Source organism: Bos mutus, chromosome 5 (assembly GCF_027580195.1).
Source record: "Bos mutus isolate GX-2022 chromosome 5, NWIPB_WYAK_1.1, whole genome shotgun sequence".
In the NCBI taxonomy this organism is placed as follows: Eukaryota; Metazoa; Chordata; class Mammalia; order Artiodactyla; family Bovidae; genus Bos; species Bos mutus.
Genome location: NC_091621.1, coordinates 35,789,303 through 35,808,863, shown reverse-complemented (window position 1 = coordinate 35,808,863; position 19,561 = coordinate 35,789,303). Strand labels below are relative to the sequence as shown.

At 40.5% G+C, this 19,561-nt stretch overlaps 1 long non-coding RNA gene across 1 annotated transcript; it reads right to left on the bottom strand.

The window, feature by feature from the left end:
• Positions 1–4,624: 4,624 nt before the first annotated feature.
• On the bottom strand, positions 4,625–19,514 carry LOC138987924 (uncharacterized). Its single transcript, XR_011464219.1, has 3 exons — positions 17,993–19,514; positions 17,865–17,908; positions 4,625–8,394 (listed from the first exon to the last, which is right to left on the bottom strand). It is a non-coding gene; the product is annotated as an uncharacterized lncRNA (long non-coding RNA).
• Positions 19,515–19,561: the final 47 nt, after the last annotated feature.

Below are 19,561 nucleotides of genomic sequence, written 5' to 3'. Positions count from 1 at the left end.
TAAGAACTAGAGAGCTGGAATATCTGAAAAATATGCAATGGATAAACATAGGCTTTTTCTTCTTTTTCTAATTTTATCTTACCATACTTATGCAACTGCCTTTATCTAGGAAATATAAGCTTAGATCGCTTCCATATAGAAAAGGATAACAAGATGATTAGAATGACAATACAACTCTTTCTAGAAGTCCCCATCAGCCTAAAGAGTTATGTGCTGTAACGATGCATATTTCAATTTAACCACCTAGTCACAACTAGGATAATAGAGAAAATCAATGCTGTTGGATTAAACATGCCTTCTGAAATATCATTAGGGGAAATGCAACACTATTCCAAGAAACAAGATAGGAAAGTTCGTCTTACAGTGAAGTCTGCCACCAATCAAGCTTTAGAATTGAAAATCAGAAAAACCTGCATGCAGTAGATACTCAGAGACAGGTAGAGGCCCGTATTCTTTTTTTCCTTCACTAAAGTTAAGAAAAAAAAAAAAAAAAAAGTAAAAGCATGGCATAGACTGTGTCTACACCACTTCATAGAAAGTGAACGATTAGGTCAACAAACTAGTTCAACAAAGACTCCTCCCCCAACTTGTTTAGTGACTTAATCAGTAGCCGTGACCTAGTGCTGCCTCTCCCTCTACAATTCAGTCTTTGGCTTAATGTTAACCTCGTGTTCTCAATGTATGTGGTTCATTATGGAGAATTAAGGAAACCCCATACTGAGAGGTAATTAAAGTTGAAAGAACAAATGACAAAGCAGGAAAAGGAAAATGATGAAAAAATATCAAGAATGGAGAGATGTTATGAAGATATGTAGTTCTTTAAAATATCATGGACATACACATACCTCTGATCTCTATTTCTCACTCCATTAAAAAATAAATCAAAATCTGAACTGAGCCCACAAAGGTGGTATTAAAATGTTAAGATTAAGAGAATTGATAAACAATTAAAAAGAGAAGGCTAAGGTGGAGAGGAGGGAGCACAGACTCCTTATAAATTAGAAAACATTTGTTTAAAGTTCATTTTATTTTTAAGTAAATGTAATGTTGAAAAATGTCAGCACATACTTTTATGTACTTTCTATTCCCCATAGGAATTTTGATTCACTCAAATATCTAGAACTAAGCATGCATAAATGGGTAGAAGTGAGAATCTATTTGTATAACCTTATCTGCAAGTTTTAAAATGCAAGTAGGGAAAAAAATCTAAGTCCTAAGTGCACTCTTAAGGTGGACTTCAGAGTCTACAAATTCATTAGAGAGGCATCTTTGAAAAGCAAGACCTTCTTCTCCTGTATTTTGAGCTGCTAATTAAATGCAAGCATATACCTGTTCTCTAAGTACACATCTTTAAGAAGATAAGCCAAAGTGGCCATAAAGTTTCTTTGCTTATATGTTTTTTTAAATAACATCATCACTCATGAGATAAACTGAGAAGCAGCTCTAAATTTAGATCACAAAACTAATCTCTCTAAAGAATAAAACTCTTATGTTTGCATTAATATAGCTGATACAAGTAAATTTTATGCTAATGGGAAATAAGGAAATAATTCAGTGTTCAGCCTGAGTTTAGGAAAAACTGTGTTTTTATAAATTCTGCATTGGTGCTAAGCAGAATCAAACAATTTAATGAGTGTTCCATCCAAAATACCCCAAGACAATTGTGTTCATATACTAACATAATTTATAGTCTGAAAAATAAAACTTTTAAAAAAAGCTCAAAAGAATGGTGTAGTCCTTGTCCATTGACTCTAAATTATTTAAATAGTTTCCACTGCTTTCAGGAGGAGTGGAAGCCTTCCTTAGTTGCTGTCTAAATTCATGAAAATCCTAAGCCCATTCCAGTCCTTTAAGGCCATAAACTCAAATTTTGCTCTTGTGAAGTCAGAACTTCAAAAGGAAATAAACAAATGTACATATTCTTCTCTATCATAAAACAACCTCGATTCTTCTTCCAAGAGGACTTTTTATTCAATAATTACTTTTTAAGCATAACTCTAACAGGAATATATTTCCCTTATCAGCTTGTTATCCTTTCAGGTAAAGCCAGTGCCTTTGATAGAGATCCATTAAAATTACTTTCTGAGAGTAGGTTAACAGTTACACTGTCTACACAAATTGCTTTTTCCAGCAACTTAAAATTATATAAATTTGTATTCAATTGAATCAATTAGTCTTATTTTTAAAGAGCATATTTGAACCAATATTTATATTCACTTACTTATTGAATTTTGAAAGGCCCTTTATCTGCTCAAGTGCTCCAAAATCCAGTGTGCTCCTTGACAACTGAAAGGGTTAGGGAAACTAGGCTGTTTCTGTATCATTTCACAGCTCCTAGCTTCTAGATAACTTCAATTTATTTTAAACTCTTCATGAATTTAGGTTTTGTGAAAGTTCAGTTATACCCTTTTGCAATAAAATTAATATTAATATATATCAGACATCAGAGAAAATAATCCTTACACCATATCACAGTTTGGGTTTCAGAAAATTTATTTTCGGTAATTTCAACAACATTACCCTAGAGGAAGAAATGGCAACATATTCCAAATACTCTTGCCTGAAAAATCCATGGACAGAGGAGCCTGGTGGACTACAGTCCAAAGGGTCTCAAAGAGTCGGACACGGCTGAGGCACAAGCTCAACAATATTAATATGTTTCTTTAACTCTTTAGTTCATGATAGGTAAGTCACTTTTAAAAAGTAATAATCATAATGCAGCTAGTTTTAGAAGCTTAAGAAATCTGGAGAATTTGTAAGACACTGGCCATTTGATAGCTAAGTCTTTTCTCTCTTTGCAACTAGCTTTTAAACCCAGGGTTCACCAAAATCACTGTTACCTCAGCTACTCTTTTATCTCAGTCATCTCCCCAGAGTTCTAGGCTGTCACGGGTAATGCGCAGGAGGTGAATACTGTAGAAGAAGAGAGAACTGTGGGATGACAGTGCATGTAATGGGGCAGAACGCACAGCCCACTGTTATCCCTCACCATCCAAACAGCATTTTGTTTACCTCCTCCCTTCCCCCAAAGCTGACAATCCCAGATGACTGCTCAAAAGCCATCTGAAGTGGTAGACCCCGGCTTTGAGTTTAAAATCCTTTACAACCTGCATACAGAATAAGTATTTAGAAATTTCTTTTATAACACAGAAGCATCCTACAAGAGTAGGAGGCTTACTCAATGTATGAAGAATATGCAAACAAGCAGATGTTTCATTTAGGCATTCTGAAATTTGACACACTATAGCTTGAGGCCATAAACAGTTAAAAAGTACAATACACTTTAAGGTGGCAAACCGAATAAATGGAGAGCTTTACTACCACTTTCTCCCACTGCCCTCCTGCCCTTTATATAACCAGCTGTCTGGTCTCTTGATTTAGCATTGTCCTCTGTTCAAAATGATGCTGTGGATGGCTGATGGTGTTGTTTTGCACGTGTGCAAGTGTGGCAAAAAGACACTGCGTGACCAGCAGTTCTATCCATCGGGTGTATGTGGGAAGGCAGCCATTTGGTTTACGGCTGTGGTAGCAATTTTCACAGCCTGTTACTGTTTATGGCTTTGGGCTCTTCACCTTGCATGCTACCTGACACCTTGACTCCAAACAAGTGACCTATTTTTCTTCACTTCATGATCTGCTGTTGTTGTTTCCTGACATTTTAGAGCCAGGCTGCCTCATTAGAAAACATACCTCTGTGAATCCTTATAACACCTCTCCTGTCTTCAGCAATCCACTCCGCTTCAGTTCCTCAGACAGCTGATACTTGGGTATTCTAGCATCAGAACTCAGACAACTGGTGTGGGTGGGAGGCAGGGAAAGACTTCTGACTCCCTAAATGTATCTCACAAGCTGTCATATGACTCATTATTGCTAAGGCACTGGTGATTTACATCCAAAGTTAAAGTGTTAAAGGTCCCCATAAATGATATCTGGAAAGGATAACCAATAATATCATAAAAGTCACTATGCCTTTAAAATCTACTCTGAGCTAGCCACTGTACATAGTTGTCCTTAAAACCCCAAAACTCCTGCAAGCAGTTATCATTGTCTTGTATTCATTATACAGATGAGGAAAGTGAGACTTCCAGAAGGGCTAAGTAAATTTTTTCAGGATGATATCTAGCAAGTGACAGGATGTGATTCAAACCCAGGACTGATTGATCCAAAGCCCAAGGCTGCCACAGGATACATTGATAATGCAGCTGAACAGCCCTGGTCAGTCATTCACACTGAGCACAGGAGCTGGGCTGCTCTGTAAATGTTTAATGAATCTGTGAATGAGCACCTTGCTGTGAATTAGTTTACCGGGCTGGCTTCCGGTTACCTGGCACGTATTGTGAACAAGTGACAGCCTGGACAAGTTCACTGGGTAGGAGGAAGGAATAGCCCCCCAGAGCAGAGGGCCCAGCACCAGTAGGCTCGCATGAGACACCCTCCAGAGAAACCAGGGAAGAATCACAAAATTACTGCAATGTTACAGGATGGCAGTGAGGAGAACAGAAAGAAAAAAAAAAAAAAAAAAAAGCAAAAATAAGAAAGTACCAAAACAACTCGGGGCTCTGTTGTAGCTCAAAGACTACTACAGGGCAATCACCCTTTCTTACCTGCTTCAACGTCTCACTTTCTCAATGTCTTGAACAACTTCAATGTCTCACTGCCATCACACAGTGAGGCAGTCATGGATGTGAGCTTCAAACCAGAGCTTTCCCCTCTGGGAAATACAGCCTCCCATATGCGCATTCAGACTTTAAATTCTTAAAATGCAATTTACCTCACTTTGAGCTGTATTTTTCTCATGCCCATTACCATTATCTCAATGTATTTCTCTTCTGGACTTGAATTGTAGAACAGAAAGATCTATATCCTCTTGAACACCATATAATCAGGTTACCCAAGGTGGCTGTTTTCTTGCTCTTTGTACACTCCTGCTTGACCAGACCTTACCTCACCTACACCCTACTCACAGGGATGACCTTTCCTCTTTAACCATAAAGCCTAATTAGTACATGCTGACATACTTGCTCTTGGCCCCAGCTAGAGATATTTCTAATCTTTAGATCAGAACGTCTCCACCATGATAGCTTATCAAAGGCAGGGGTGAGGGGCCTGCTCCTCTACTGGTTTTCCTGGTAACTGAAGAGTCAACTTGACATCAGTCCCCCCATAACTTCATCCCTCCCTGGTAGCAAAGACTGCCATCATATCCTGCCTGCTATCTGTGGTAGATGTTACTCCAAGACCTCACCTCTGACACGTAAGCTCCTCCTACTCATGAAACTCGGCTCTTTCACTGAGTCTAGCCCTTCAGTCTTGAGGCTGAGGAATTACGGGACTTACAGTGTGCAACGCTTATTCTAGCGCCAGAGGATCCACTGGGGAAATCTCTATTTCTCTTCACTGTTAACAAGCTAGGATAGTGACATGAAAACATCAGGGCACTGACAATGGCTGTGGGAGGAAGTAAGGGAAGGAAGGCAGATGGGATGAAAGGCTAGAAGGAGGGAGGAAAAACAATTTTTAAAAATGAACAGGATTAAAGGTAAAGTGGGTTGGAGGTTACTGTGTCTAGAGCCAGGGAAAGTGAACCGTGACTTAACTGGACCTGTGCTGTCATCCTGTGAAAGAATGGTTCAGGAAGAAACAGCAGCTAGTGAATAAGGGCTGTGAAATGAGCTTCTATGAGAGGGAGCCTAACGAACCCTGACAGGAGACATGGACTGATGAGGGCTCATGTGAGCTGCCATGGCAAAGGGCTACAGTACAAAGAAATAAGCTGGGATGTTATTTCTAAGGCAGGGGAAAAAAAAGAGCTCATGCCATGAAAGGTGAGAAGGAAAACCAGTTCAGAAAACCTGAATGAAAGCCAGCATCATCGGGAAGCCTGGTAAAAGCATTATTGTGAGGGCAAGAGGGATGGACACTGAGCCAGTGACTCATGTGACTCCAAGTAGAACAGTTCTATAGCGAGGCTGAATGAAGCCGGACCTGGGAACCAAGTGGCAAAGTCAGCTTCTTCTTAATGACAGACCAGCCTAGCCCTAGGATCAAAGTAAACCAATTTAAATAAGATTGATCAGGGAATCTCCTGGCGGTCCAAAGCTTAGTACTCCCCGCTCTCACTGCCAAGGGTGCAATCCCTGATCAGGGAACTAAGATCCCACAAGCTGCACAGTGTAGCCAAAAAAGCAAAAAAAAGTGAAAGGGCTAGTGACGGACTGGCAGGTAGGAATGAGAAGTACATGGAAGGATCTATTAACCAGTGAAACCTTGGCCGACCTAATGACTGAATAGTAAGCACAAAAGTAAGAATTTGCCATTTCTTTCTCTGGTATACCAATCTACCCTTCACTTTCCTTTTACTGTATTTAATCCAAGGTGCACATAACTTGTATTAAAATGTGCTGCACGGCAGTGAGCAAAGAGAAGGAAAAAGGATGAATCCTCACATCTCTGAGGAGTCCTTGGTCCCATTCCACTCAATTCTGCCTGCAATGCAGGAGACTCAGGTTCAATCCCTGGGTCAGGAAGATCCCCTGCCTGGAGAAGGGAATGGCTACCCACTCTAGTATTCTTGCCTGCAGAATCCAATGGACAGAGGAGCCTGGCGAGCTACAGTTCATGGGGTCACAAAGAGTTGGACAAGACTGAATGATTAACACACAGACACATCTTGTGGTTACACAGCATGTAGAATACCAACTAGCGATAATATCACCTTAAAATTATCTGTATCCCTTGCTTTCCAAATTCTCACTAATTGTTACCCTAAATTCAGGAACCAAAGGAATTTAGATAACACCACCTCTCACTTTACAAACCTGCTATGCCAGGTCTCAGTGAACTAAACGAAAGAGTTTTGGTGAAACGAAGTGTCTCACTTATGAAATACATTTGGCTGCTAATAATGAAGACTGGCAATAACAGTGGCTTAAATAGGAAGGAAGATGTTATACTTATATGTAAAGGAAGTCTGAAGGTAGGCATTCTAGGTCTGATACTAGAAAGCTACAGTCAACAGGAACCCAGGCTCCTCTCCTTCTTTTCAACTCTCCAAATCTGTGGCTTTTTTCATCAAGGTTACCTCAAGTCCAATACAGCAGCTAAAGCTTCAGTTATCATATCCTCATTCTAGTAGGAAACAGGAGGAAGTGGGAAATTAAAAAGGGTTCTCACCAGCTATTTGGCTTTGGTTTAAGAAGCCTGTCAGGACTCACCCAATAGCTTTTCTATCTCATTGGCCAGAATTTAATCACAAAGTCACATCAAGCTGCAAGGAAGATGGAAATGCAAATTTTATCTGGGTACCTAGCCATGTCAATAAAATCTAAACTTTCTTGTTAAGGAAGAATATTGTCTAATACCCATCAGTCTCACCAAAATATATTATTAATGCATTAAAAATACATATGATCCAATATAATTATTTTAATGACTTTTGAACAATCCCTTTCCTGGAATTCATTGTATGACTGTTCTCATCATTAACATATAAAATGTTAGTTAACGCCCTGCTGCTGCTGCTAAGTCGCTTCAGTCCTGTCCAGCTCTGTGCGACCCCATAGACGCCCTAACATCCCTAAATAAAGCCACTACATGGACTTAGTCTACCACTAAAAAACAGAATAGATGCACTGAAGCTTTAGTATAAAGTCTTTGTTATGGAACTGTACTTAGTAAAAAGTTAATCCATTTTGGATTCCAACCAGGAAACTATGGTTTTCACACACCTCCAAAGGGTAGTTAAGAATGTGGGTGAAGAGGCCTTAATTTTCCCATAATCTTGCTCAGCTCCAGCTCCACCCGTCCCCCAATTATTTGATATGAACAGTTTTCTCAAATTTATTTCACACACAGAAACACACACACAAGCACAAAACCGACTGCTAGTAAGTTCAACTTCACAATCCCTTGCACTGCTTTCCAGCCAGACTGCAGATTCCAGCCCTAAATTCCTCTAATATGGAAATGTTGAAGCTGCCTCTGTTGTGACTACAAAATTACTTAAAAGGACATAGATGGTTGTCCCCCATCTAGGAATTAGTATTAGGCTTTCTCATGTGTGCCATTAAAATGTTAGACCAGCTTTTAGGGGTTAATTAGAATCACCAGCAGACAAGGCAATGGCACCCCACTCCAGCACTCTTGCCTGGAAAATCCCATGGATGGAGGAGCGTGGTGGGCTGCAGTCCATGGGGTTGCTAAGAGTCGGACACAACTGAACGACTTCACTTTCACTTTTCACTTTCATGCATTGGAGAAGGAAATGGCAACCCACTCCATTGTTCTTGCCTGGAGAATCCCACGGACCGGGAACCTGGTGGGCTGCCGTCTCTGGGGTCGCACAGAGTTGGACACGCCTGAAGCAACTTAGCAGCAGCAGCAGCAACAGAATCACTAGGAAAGACAGAGAAACAGGGAAAGAAAGAGCACTTTATTTTCAAAGGAGTCTGCAAATACTCCCATTAGCCATTTAAACCATCCTACCCACACGAAGACATTAGAGATAATGAGAATGAGGTTCAAGATCCCATTGCTAAGGCACTTCTTCAAACTGGGGTGAAAATCCCACTATAAATAATGCATTAAAAAGCTGGGTGCTTTGTGCTTCCCTGCACTTTGATTCCAATATGGATCCTTATTATAAACAGCTCTTTTGAACCTGAGTGTTCACTGTTTCTTTCATTAGAAAGTGCTTAAGATTACTTCAGCCTAGATTTCACTCAGGGAGACTGACAAAGAGATATTATTTGCTTGAACTGATCTTTAACCCAAACTATTCTGTTTCCTTGGTGATTCATTCAAACACAGAGCCCCACTGAAATGGAAGAACCTTCTGTAATATACTCTATTGTGTTCAAAGTTTTAGCAATCTTGCCAGGTGTTTATTACAGATTGTTGGGGGTTATAATTACATGCATAAAAAATTGTTTAATGCTTAAGCCTTATTTTTTTATGACCAAAGTTTTTCTTTTTCTTATTTGATGCTGTATAACTCTAAGGAAATGTAAATAAGACAAAGCAGTTGGTGATACTGTGGTTTTATGGACCTATGTAAGAAAACAAGATGGATCAGTGGGTAAAGAAACCACCTGCAATGTGGAGACACAGGAGACGCAGGTTCAATCCTTGTGCTGGGAAGATCCCCAGGAGGAGGGCATGGCAACCCACTCCAGTATTCTTGCCTGGAGAATGCCATGGGAGAAGCCTGGCAGACTACAGTCCATAGGGTTACAAAGGGTCAGACATGACTGAAGTGACTGAGCAGCACTCATAAGAAATCAATACTGGATCAGTACTTTTGATGTTTGAAAATTCAGTATAACTTTACTTGCCCTGTTTTTAATCACATTATTTTGAAACATACTGCATGTTTCATACTATGCTAAGTCACTTCAGTCGTGTCCGACTCTGTGTGACCCCATAGACGGCAGCCCACCAGGCTCCCCCGTCCCTGGGATTCTCCAGGCAAGAACACTGGAGTGGGTTGCCATTTTCTTCTCCAGTGCATGAAACTGAAAAGTGAAAGTGAAGTCACTCAGTCGTCTCCGACTCTTATCGACCCCATGGACTGCAGCCTACCAGGCTCCTCCATCCATGGGATTTTCCAAGCAAGAGTACTGGAGTGGGGTGCCATTGCCTTCTCCGATGTTTCATACTATATGCTCTAAAACTATAGTACTGTGTTGAACTTAATTCCAACTAGCAGATATGAAACCTAACATATGTTGAGCACCTAATATATGTCAAAAGCTTTATAAAATCATATGTCCATGACAATCATGAGACATTGATATTGGCATAAGAGAAAAATGAGGATCAAGTTAAAAATTTTGTTCAAGAACATATAGATTCTGTATGGCTCTTCTCCTAAAACAAGGTTTGTTCTTTAGGAAGTTCAGTTCAGTTCAGTTGCTCAGTCATGTCCAACTCTTTGCAACCCCATGGACTGCAGAACGGCAGGCTTCCCTGTACATCACCAACACCTGGAGTTTACTCAAACTTATGTCTGTTGAGTCGGTGAGGCCCTCAACCATCTCATTCTCTGTTGTCCCCTTCTCTTCCCACCTTCGATCTTTCCCAGAATCAGGGTCTTTTCCAATGAGTCAGTTCTTCACATCAGGTGGCCAAAATATTGGAGTTTCAGCTTCAATGTCAGTCCTTCCAATGAACATTCAGGACTGACTTCCTTTAGGATGAGCTGGTTGGATCTCCTTGCAGTCCGAGGGACTCTCAAGGGTCTTCTCCAACACCACAGTTCAGAAGCATCAATTCTTCGGTGCTCAGCTTTCCTTATAGACCAACTCTGATATCCACACATGACTACTAGAAAAACCATAGCCTTGACTAGAGGGACCTTGGTTGGCAAAGTAATGTCTCTGATTTTTAATATGCTGTCTAGGTTGGTCATAACTTTTCTTCCAAGGAGTAAGCGTCTTTTAATATCATGGCTGCAGTCACCATCTGCAGTGATTTTGGAGCCCCCCAAAATAAAGTCAGCCACTGTTTCCATTGTTTCCCCATCTATTTGCCATGAAGTGATGGGACCAGATGCCATGATCTCAATTTTCTGAATGTTGAGTTTTAAGCCAATTTTTTCACTCTCCTCTTTTACTTTCATCAAGAGGCTCTTTAGTTCTTCTTTGCTTTCTGCCATAAGGGTGGTGTCATCTGCATTTCTGAGGTTATTGATGTTTCTCCCGGCAAGCACAATTCCAGCTTGTGCTTCTTCCAGCACAGCATTTCTCATGATGTACTCTGCATGTAAGTTAAATAAGCAGGGTGACAATATACAGCCTTGATGTACTCCTTTCCTGATTTGGAAGCAGTCTGTTGTTCCATGTCCAGTTCTAACTGTTGCTTCCTGACCTGCATACAGGTTTCTCAAGAGGCAGGTTACGTGGTCTGGTATTCCCATCTCTTTCAGAATTTTCCACAGTTTATTGTGATCCACACAGTCAAAGGCTTTGGCATAGTCAATAAAGCAGAAATAGATGTCTTTCTGGAACTCTCTTGCTTTTTCGATAATCCAACAGATGGCAATTTGATCTCTGGTTCCTCTGCCTTTTCTAAAACCAGCTTAAACATCTGGAAGTTCACAGTTTATACACTGTTGAAGCTTGGCTTGGAGAATTTTGAGCATTACTTTGCTAGCATAGAGATGAGTGCAACTGTGCGGTAGTTTGAGCATTCTTTGGCATTGCCTTTCTTTGGGATTGTAATGAAAACTGACCTTTTCCAGTCCTGTGGCCATTTCTGTGTTTTCCAAATTTGCTGGCATATTGAGTGCAGCACTTTCCCAGCATCATCTTTTTTTTAGGAAAGCCTAAAGCAAATAGTGCAGCTCTTTATAATAAATTATCTCACAAAGTGAAGAAGATTTGCTTTCGTGAAGTTTCTTATTCAGAGACAAGGTAGATGAATGATGCTTTATGCTTTATTTGTATACCCAGCATATACAAACGCATGGACTACACACATTAATGATGTACATATTGTTTTCTCTTTCATTGTATAAAAACTTCATGGAGGATGTGAGAGCTTGTATGTCATTATGTGACAACTGACCAGACAGATCTAGGTCGGAAGTCCTAAACTACTGGCAGATAGGTCAGCTATGACCCGCAGTCATGGATTTTGGTTTGCTTTTGTTTTCTCACTCATTTGGGATTTAAAAAAATTTAAACAGGAACTTTATATAAAATCCCAATTTCTGAGTTTCCTTGAAAATCAGAAGATTGGTTATCTGGGCCCAGACTCCCATGGAGCATCAGTCAGTTGAAACTGAGTATTTGCAGCTCCCTTTAGATGGAGCCTGTGCTCCATCTGGGTCCTGCAGCCTCCATCTGTCAGTTTTATTCATTTATGTTATTTAACTGTCCTTGGGATGCTATGAGTTTGTGACTTCTGAGGTTCTAAGCACCAGCTCCACCAAATTTTAAAAAGCAGAAATTCTAAGATTGTCAAATCCAAGATACATCTCCCCTCTTATAGTAATTGCATTTCATTCATAAAACAGTGTGTATTGGCTAAACTAGCCAACTTGGCCCAGGACGATTTGATACCTAAGCCAAGCAGGCTTAATCATATGCTCCCCTAGGAATCTGAAACTTAGAAACAACTATTTAATCTCTGCATGTGGCTAGAACTGTGACTGTAAATTGGGAAGGGCAAGGTGGTCATACTCTATCATTGAGTACATAGAGAGATCCCATTAGGAAAGAGAGTGAAAAAGAGAGAAGCAGAAATGAAGCCAGGCCCTGTATCCTTATAATAAATCTTGTTATTTGCATACATTGTCTTAAATGGTTTCCGTCTCTTAGAAACATTTGCCCTAGTCTTGAAAGCTGATGACTTCCTCTCTATGCTTCAATTTTCAAATTTCTGAAAGTTAAAAAATAAAACCTGAGAATACATCATTCAGCCTGTCAGACAGGATTATTTCAGTGCTCAAACAAGGTTATATGTTTTCTTTCAAAACTTTAAGTGTCAAACCATTAGTCACTCAGTCGTGTCCGACTCTTTGCAAGCCCATGGACTGTAGCCCACCAGGCTCCTCTGTTCATGGAATTCTTAAGGCAGAAACCCTGGAGTGGGTTGCCATTCCCTTTTCCAGGGGCGAAGGGATCCCTTCTCGACCCTGGGATCGAACCTGGGTCTCCTGCATTGCATGAATATTCTTTACTGTCTGAGCCACCAGGGAAGGCCCTTAAAACTTTAAACCGTTATACAAATCTAAGAGACTAGTATCATGACAGTTCTGATAAATGTTAAGCAACTGGAGACTTAATGGATGAGAAAAAGTGGGAAAATATTCATGGTTAGAGCAGAAGATTCATATATATAAATAATAAGAATAAGAATACATAATTTGACAGGGCCAACAATAAGGTGCCACTGTTTTATATCAGTTAGTTTCTAAAGAAATAGGTAGCATTAGAATATGCAATTTTTATAACTGTCTGAGTAGTCATTGCTGAAAACATAATTACCATAAAAACACAGGTTTTTTAAAAGAAGAATCTTACAATACAGATTTTTCAAAAGAAATTTCATTAAATTGCATACACTAAATGGAACTGTCTCCAAACAGTTGTTTTACTGAGTAGATATACAATCATTTTAATTACCAAAGAACCATAAGGTTTGATAACTTAAAAGAACATCCCTGAGAAACTGCTCAGCACTCATATTTTGCAGTTCCACTGAGGATCAGTGACTTAGCAACATTCATTTCCACATGTAAAATGAAAATCAAGATTTTTTAAATTCCAGAAATGTTTACAAACACAGTGATCATGATTATATCCCCAATTTCAGAAACAATGTAATGAATGAAAGGACAATTGAATGAATGAGTAACAGATACATGTGAGATGCAAAAAGCAACAAGATAAAGTCCTTGGACTACATGGTCTAATAGGAAGATGGGTCAGTTCACATGCATCTTTGACTACAGGAAAGAGTAAGAGAGGTGCTAGAACAGACACATGAAATGCTAAAGGTATTTGAAGACATAAGACTTCTTATATATTAGAGATTGAAAAACGGCTTCTTGGAAGTTGATAGGACTCCAAAGGGTGGGTTAACTATTAAAAGGTAGAGACAGTGGAAACTGGGCATATAGCTAGAGAGTGAGGGGTTGTCTTCCAGATTAGTAAAACAGCAGAAGACAACATGTAATGTGGGCCATAGGCCACTGTTTGGAAAGATACTGCAGAGAGCCTTGGGTGCCAAGATGAGGAGTTTGGACCATGTTCTGTAGGCAGTGGGAGCCAAAGAAAATCAGCATGTGGGAGACTGACCAGTTAGAAAAGCACTTCAGGAAATGAACTTGACAACTGAATGTGGATTTGTTCATGTAGGGCCGATATAGAAAATAAAGCAAGGTAAGAAGAGTAGAGCAACAAGACACAAAACAAAGGAATCCAAACAAACAAAAAGGGAACCTAAAAATGGGTTCTGCTTTCAGAAGCAAAACCAGCTGAGTCTGTAAGAATTGGAAAATAATTGACAAGTTGAAAGATATATAAGTGAGGGATTCCCTGATGGTTCAGTTGGTACAGAATCTGCCTACAATGCAGGAGACCTGGGTTCAGTCCCTGGGTCAAGAAGATCCCCTGGAGCAGGAAATGGCTACCCACTCCAGTATGCTTGCCTGAGAAATTCCATGGACAGAGGAGCCCGGGAGGCTCCAGTCCATGGGGTCACAAGAGTTGGACATGACTTAGTGACTAAATAACAACTATGTTAATTTTGTATGGGATACCTGCGACGTGGTTATTATAAGCAAAGTCTCCTAGGTCTGGAGACAGCTGTGTGGCAGGTTAGAAGGACCTGCTTTTAAGTGATGATATCACACTGAGAAATACTGAAGTCTAGAGTAGGGCTATCTTGATGAAGATATAATTAATTCATTTTTCATAAATATTGACAAATGAGGTAAAGACGACAGAGGAGTTAAAGGGTATTAGGGTTCTCCAGAGAAACAGAATCAACAGGATGTATGTATACATGAAAGGAGATATTTATCTTAAGCCAATGGCTTAGGCAATGGTGGCGACTTGACGAGTATCAAAATTTCTGATGAGGTAATCCCACAGACTGGAGATTCAGGGGGAAGTTTCCATATAAATCCAAAGGCAGTTAGATTGCAGAATTTCTTCTTGTTCTAGAGTTTAGTATTTGTTCTAATAATGTCTTCAACTTATTGCATGAGGCTCATCCACATTATGGAAGACTATCAGTTGTATCAAAGTCTACCTTCTTAAATGTTAATCTCATCCCCACAATATCCTTACAGTAACATCCAGGCTGAAGTATGACAATAATACTATGGATACTGTGGTCCAGCCAAGTTAAGAAGATCAGTTAAGTGCAGTGTCAAAAAGAAAAAGGAGTATATCAAGAAGAAGCAATCATCAAGAGTATCAGAAGCCTCAAGCATTTATAGTGGACACTCCAAAATATATGGCTACATCCTAATTTTGGAACCTGTGAACGTTACTTTATTTAGAAAAGGGATCTTTGCAGATGCAATTAAGTTTATTGAAATGAAATTATCCTCGATTATCTGCTGCTACTGTTGCTGCTGCTGCTAAGTAGCTTCAGTCCTGTCCGACTCTGTGCGACCCCACAGACGGCAGCCCACCAGGCTCTCCCGTCCCTGGGATTCTCCAGGCAAGAACACTGGAGTGGGTTGCCATTTCCTTCTGCAATGCATGAAAGTGAAAAGTGAAAGTGAAGTCGCTCAGTCGTGTCCGACTCTTCGCGACCCCATGGACTGTAGCCCACCACGCTCCTCCATCCATGGGATTTTCCAGGCAAGAGTACTGGAGTCGGGTGCCATTGCCTTCTCCATGGATTATCTGAGTGGGTCTTAAATCCAATGGCAGGTGTCCTTATGAAAGTAAGGCAGAGGAAGATTTGATACCCCAGACGAGGAGGAAAGCAATGTGACCACAGAGGCAGAGATTAGAGTGCTGCTGCTGCTGCTAAATCGATTCAGTCGTGTCCGACTCTGTGCGGCCCCAGAGACGGTAGTCCACGAGGCTTCCCCATCTCTGGGATTCTCCAGGCAAGAACACTGGAGTGGGTTGCCATTTCCTTCTCCAATGCATGAAAGTGAAAAGTGAAAGTGAAGTCGCTCAGTCGTGTCCGACTCTTTGCAACTCCATGGACTGCAGCCCACCAGGCTCCTTCATCCACAGGATTTTCCAGGCAAGAGTACTGGAGTGGGGTACCACTGCCTTCTCCAGAGATTAGAGTGATGGGGCCACAAATCAAGAAATGCTACCAGCCACCAGAAGCTGGAGAAAGTAAGGAAAGATTCTCCCCTAGAGTCTCAAGAGGGATGGCAGCTATGATTTTGGACTTCTGGCCTTTAAAACTGTGACAGAAAAAATTTCTGTTGTGTAAGGCAGTCTACTTTGTGCTAATTTGTTCAGTTCAGTCGCTCAGTCGTGTCTGACTCTTTGCGACCCCATGAATTGCAGCACGCCAGGCCTCCCTGTCCATCACCAACTCCCGGAGTTCACCCAGACTCACATCCATCGAGTCAGTGATGCCATCCAGCCATCTCATCCTCTGTCGTCCCCTTCTCCTCCTGCCCCCAATCCCTCCCAGCATCAGAGTCTTTTCCAATGAGTCAACTCTTCGCATGAGGTGGCCAAAGTACTGGAGTTTCAGCTTTAGCATCATTCCTTCCAAAGAAATCTCAGGGCTGATCTCCTTCAGAATGGACTGGTTGGATCTCCTTGCAGTCCAAGGGACTCTCAAGAGTCTTCTCCAACACCACAGTTCAAAAGCATCAATTCTTCGGTGCTCAGCCTTCTTCACAGTCCAACTCTCACATCCATACATGACCACAGGAAAAACCATAGCCTTGACTAGACGAACCTCTGTTGGCAAAGTAATGTCTCTGCTTTTGAATATGCTATCTAGGTTGGTCATAACTTTCCTTCCAAGGAGTAAGTGTCTTGTAATTTCATGGCTGCAGTCACCATCTGTAGTGATTTTGGAGCCCAAAAAAATAAAGTCTGACACTGTTTCCACTGTTTCCCCATCTATTTTCCATGAAGTGATGGGACCAGATGCCATGATCTTCGTTTTCTGAATGTTGAGCTTTAAGCCAACTTTTTCACTCTCCACTTTCACTTTCATCAAGAGGCTTTTTAGTTCCTCTTCACTTTCTGCCATAAGGGTGCTGTCATTTGCATATCTGAGGTTATTGATATTTCTCCCGTCAATCTTGATTCCAGCTTGTGTTTCTTCCAGTCCAGCGTTTCTCATGATGTACTCTGCATATAAGTTAAATAAGCAGGGTGACAATATACAGCCTTGAAGTACTCCTTTTAGTAGCTATAAGAAACTGATTAAAATATCTGAGAATAATACAGTTGATTTTGCTAACAAGAAGAAAGACATGATGGATGAATGGATAAACAAAACATGGTATAATACACACACTAAAATATTATCTAGCCTTTAAAAGGAAGGAATTCTACATGCTATACATGGATGAAACTTGAGGACAGTTTGGTAAGTGAAATACGCCAATCACAAAAAGATAGCTACTGTGTGATTCCAATTATATGAGGTACTAAGAATAGTCAAACTCATAGGGACAGACACAGAATGATGTTAGCCAGGGCCTAGAGGTTGAGTTGGAATGGAAAGTTATTTAATGTTGATATAAAGTTTTAATTTTGCAACAGGCAAAGAATTTTGGTGATTGGTTGCATAACAGGCGATTGTATTTAACATGACTGAATTGAACATTTAAAAATCATTAAGATGGGAAATAGTATGTGTATTTTATCACAATTTTTTAAAAAAGATAAGGTGTGAAGTCATGTAATTGGTATCACATTAAAGATGCAAGCAAGAGAGATTAACCAAACAAACAAGATTTCTATCATAATCTAGTCTCTTAAATAGGTAAAATACAAGAACCACTAGCAGTCTACGTACTCAATAAACCATTTCTCTAAAGTTAATACAATAACCTAACCTGAAATGAACAGCAGACATAATAAATTATGAAATTTAAGTGTACTGTCAATATTGACCAGAAACATTTTCATAAAACATCCGATGAAGGCATCAAGAATCCATTTGCTAAGGAAATTATCTGACTACATGTAGAAATGCTGATGGACAGTTTAAAAAAAAAAAAAAAAAATTTTGGCCATGCTGTTCACATCTTAACAAACATCTTCCCTCCTCAGATTTCCTGTTTTGCTACAGGAATTTTGTTGTTTCATAAACAATGCAGAAAAGTCCCTTGCAGTTTTAACTCAAACTACTATACTGGCAGAAAAAAAAGCATTATCTGGCAGATGCTGTGGTGGTCTTATCCAACCTACCTGGACTTTCTTCCTCTTCAGGGTTGAACATACAGGGATCTTTTCTAAGGATCAATATGGGAAAATTAATTTTTCTCATCTGTACATTTGAGTAATGTCAACCTCCTTAAGCAATTTTCCCTACTCACCAGAACATGAGTCAGTCAACAAATTGCAGAGGCACTCTCTGTGCTCAACAATGCTATGAAAACTGGTAAATCAGGGTGAACTGTCGTGTCAGGAAGAATTTGGTTAGAATGGAACTCCTCCTTACGTTTTTTAAATCCAAACAAGTTATAAAGCTCAGATTAAATTTTGGTTATAAAATATGAAGATGTTTTGTCTATGAGACAAATATGTCTATGAGAAATAAGAGCCTAAAAAACAAGGAACAGAAAACAGCAATCTATTTTGCTGTGAACCCCATTAAGAAAAGCAATTACCTACCGGCTAATTAAAAATGTCACATTTCAAAAGTGATTTTGTTAACTTGACCTTGTATTATTGGTCTGTACAAAGTATTTGTTGATAATCAGATTGTACATTTTTATACTTGTCAGTTCAAGGCCCTAAAAACAAAACACCTAGCTTTCTACCTAGAAAATTATAATCCAGGAGTCCTAGAAAAGTAGTACAAAAATAACCACCAAGATTATCCTTAGAGGGATTTCCCTGGTGGTACAGTGGAGAAGAATCTGCCTGCCAATGCTGGTGAAAGGGGTTCGATCCCTGTCCAAGAAGGTTCCACATGCTGTGTGCCCATAGCTTGCACACCACAAGCTTGCACACCACAACTACTGAGCTCACACTCTAGAGCCCACGAGCCACAACTACTGGAGCCTGAGCAACCTAGAGCATGCATGCTGCAACTTCTGAAGCCCATGCGCCTTAAAGCCTGTGCTTCGCAGCAAAAGAAGCCACCACAATAAGTCTGTGCACCCCAACTAAGCTACGCGCAGGCTCCGCCCCACAGCTAGAGAAAGCCCATGGGCAGCAACAAAGACCCCGTGCAGCCAGAAATTTAAAAAATAAATTATACTTAGACATGGAAACACATATTCATAAAAGCACAGAATGGAAAATAGTTTTTAATAATATGCTACAACTTTATCCTCACAAATGAATCTTGAATGATGGAACTGACCACAGAGGAGTACTCACGTCAGCTAATCTTTTTACTTTCAGTGGCTGTTTCTTTTTGGAATGAAGAGAAAGGAAAACCTTATCTCTAAATGGGCCCAACTAAAGAAAAAAAGGTAAGTCTGAAATTAATTTAAAAGCCTTTCAAATTTTGATGGGAAACTGCCTATTAATTCTTTTTTAAAAATCGGGAGGTGCGGGACCCTTTACATTAAATTGTACACACAGCAGAAGAGTAAACCAAGAAGGATATCTTGCACATCTTTTTAAAGCTGAAAACTTTTCAGTAAAACGTTCGTTTCCGTTTTTGAGCATCCTTTTGCTGAACCAGTGAAAGGCGCTGGCAGGGCAGACCCCAGAAAGGAAAGCTATCTTGCCAGCCCTGTGGTGCTTCACGGTTGTGGAGCCGGAGAAGCGGCGGCAAACACCGGGGACAGTGACCCTCGGCAGAAAGCTGGAGCAGCTGGAGTTGAGGGCCGAAGGTGTGGACCTGCAGTCCCGCAGCTGGGAGACGGTCCGGGTGACCGGAGGCGGCGGGAGCGCCGGGGGCGCGCAAGGACGCCGGGGGCCTAGCGGGG